The 2,996-nt window shown below is 42.5% G+C and overlaps 1 pseudogene; it reads right to left on the bottom strand.

Moving 5' to 3' along the window:
- Nucleotides 1–1,103: 1,103 nt before the first annotated feature.
- On the bottom strand, nt 1,104–2,191 carry LOC104656660 (annotated as a pseudogene).
- Between the last annotated feature and the right edge of the window lie 805 nt (nt 2,192–2,996).

Below are 2,996 nucleotides of genomic sequence, written 5' to 3'. Positions count from 1 at the left end.
CCAGGTTTCAGCCAATCACAAGCAGCTGAGTTTCAGCCAGTCACTGGCTACAAAGTGATGAAATCATGACCAGTTTAAGCAAATGCCTACCTGTAACCCAGCAAGCTATTTCCATCTTTCAATAAATATGTGGGTAAAACTCTGTTCATGGCTCTCAGCTCTGAAGGCTGTCAGCCCCCTGATTTCCTACTCCACACTCTATATTTCTGTATGTGTGTCTTTAATTCCTCTAAGGCTGCTGGGTTAGGGTCTCCAGGACTGAGCTGGTCTCAGCCTGATTCTTTCTGAAATGTGTCTGAGTATATTTGGTATTTAGAAATGCCAACATAATATTTAGAAACAATAAACGCATACAAATATACTTAGAGAGAAACCATAATTGAAAAACCATAAGAGGCGAATTAAGATTTTAATATTTTTCTTTCGAAGGCAGATTTAGATTTTCTTTCATCATTCTTAACATACCAGTAAGGAAACTTGTGGGGAGATCCAATCTTAGGGCATTTGCTGGGAGTGAAGAAAATCACTATGAAGTCAAAATCTATAATCAATTAAACCCTATGGCATGATAAAATTGAACTAAGCCACACTGTTAGCTACTTCATGAACCCCTCTCTAAAGTTATATTATTGGCCAGGCGTGGTGGCTGATGCCTGTAATCCCGGCAGTTTGGGAGGCGGAGGCAGGCGGATCATGAGGTCAGGAAATCGAGACCATCCTGGCTAACACGGTGAAACCCCATCTCTACTAAATATACAAAAACTTAGCTGGGCGTGGTGGCGGCGCCTGTAGTCCCAGCTACTCGGGAGGCTGAGGCTGAAGAACTGAAGAACGGCGAGAACCCGGGAGGCGGAGTTTGAAGTGAGCCGAGATCGCACCACTGTGCTCCAGCCTGGGAGACAGAACGAGACTCCGTCTCAAAAAAAAAAAAAAAAAAAGTTCTATTATCAGTAATTTTAAGGTAAGAACGACTATTCCAAATAGAAATATTTGATCTTTTATTTTTGTATTTCATATAGTGACTATTATATAACATTTCTTCTCATTCACTCATTTATCATCAATTATTTTTACACAATCACATATTTTTTGAGAGTCTCCCCTCATACCCTTGCAGTCTCCAGGTCACTTTTTCGGCTTGTGGAATTTGGTGCAAGACCCAGAAAGATGGCTGGTGGCAAAGGCACTGCGCACTGTTCAATGAGACCCATAATGTGGCTGTAACTGTCTTCCTCCTACTGCAAGAACACGGCCGGCAGATCTAGTTCCTCATAAGGTGCCTTCACCCGGGTCACCTTCCCGGCCTCCTTCTGCCCATAATTTTCCTTCAGGATCTGGTTCTGTTCCAGAGTGGCCCGTTGCAGACACTGAACCACCAGCCGGCTGCATTTGGATGTTAGTGCCAACTTTGCTGGTCCCACTGGGGTCCCCAGAGAGGTCAAGGTAATCATCCTGAATCTGAAAGAACTCTGCCATCTCCAGCAGGACTTTCTTGGTATTGGCGTGCTCCTTCTCACACCAATTCCTGACATGTACATGGCTGCAGTTACAGGAAGGTAGAAGGAGTAGAAAGCTGTCTTGTACTTGATAATAGATTTATACTTCTTCAGTGAATCTGCCAAGATCGACATTGCCCTGGGGGGCTGTGATGAGGTCCAGGGTCTGCCCAATCCAGTCTGATAGGAACTCTGTAGGAAGAGCTCAATCAGGTTCAGGTAACAGGGCTGCTCCCGGGAATAGTGCTTCAGCAGGCTATAGGTATATACCTCCAGAAGGATAGCATCACTGATGGCTTCCAAATCTATGCCCGGCTTCTGATACCAGCAGACCTGTCCCCGGCAGGTAAGGGATGCATCTATGATGTTATTTGTCACCAGGAAGAAAGCTTGCAGCAGTTCCACACACCATCCCACAGTCAGGGCCCGCTGGAGATTATCAGCATCCTGTTCCCTTGGTTCCATCAGCTCCCTGAAAGCTACTAGCACTGTCAAACCCCGTGATACTTGCTTCCACTGGCATTGTACTCCAGGACCTCCTTGAGCCGGGCAACAGCATCTCCTGTCTCTGGGTGCCCCATCTCATCCTCAGTCAACACTCTAAAGATCTGGGAGGAGTGCTGAAAGAAATCCTGCTTTTCTTGGGCATAAATATCTGATTTCTGGTCTCCATTCATTCTGAGGGAGGAGCAAAGGGCTCTGTTCCTGCTCCTATCATCTTTTATTAAATAACTTTCAGCATGGTAAAATGTGATCCTAATTGATTAACTAAAATGTTTACATTTTTTCTTTAACCCCAAGATATGCTGTAATTGCAAATCAGTACAGTCTTTGGGGATGAGTTAAGCCGCAGACCCATATGGCACAAACCTTGATGACTCGATGACATTTCACTGTGGGTATTAATATTGTGCTTTAGTGCTACCCACTCTTTTGCTGGTAATGCTTCTGCCTCTACTTTTAATTATATTTAGCATGCCCTTTTATAATATGTGAGACATGGCTCATGGAAATATGAAGAGTATGTTTACGTCAACAACAACAACAACAACAAAAAAAAAAAAAAAAAAAAAGGAAGACTAAAAAGAATGCCAGCAATCCCAGCATTTCTGGAGAAAAAAAAAGTGGATGGGTCCTTTTTTTAATAGACTACTTTTTTTTTTGCTTCAGAAAGACATCTTTTATACCTTTTTCCCTCAAATACTCAAAAATTTAACCCTATTTAAAAAAAGCAAGGAAATATAAACAATGTATAAAACTTTGATACTTGGAGAAGTTTGCCTATTATTTTTTGCTTCATAGTATTTCTTTGTTTTTAGGGGCAGTTTAATTACCCATATACTTTGTTTTTCCTTTACCTTATCCCTACCAGTGTCAACATAGGAAGCAGGCCATATGAACTTATGAGAACACATGTCCAGTTAATATCTAGTAATAGCTGTCATTTAATGCCTGCCTGCCGTGCACTAGGCACTGTTGTTAAGTGCTTTATGCACATTT

This window comes from Rhinopithecus roxellana, chromosome 13 (genome assembly GCF_007565055.1).
Source record: "Rhinopithecus roxellana isolate Shanxi Qingling chromosome 13, ASM756505v1, whole genome shotgun sequence".
NCBI lineage: Eukaryota > Metazoa > Chordata > Mammalia > Primates > Cercopithecidae > Rhinopithecus > Rhinopithecus roxellana.
This window is presented reverse-complemented; position numbering and strand designations above follow the sequence as displayed.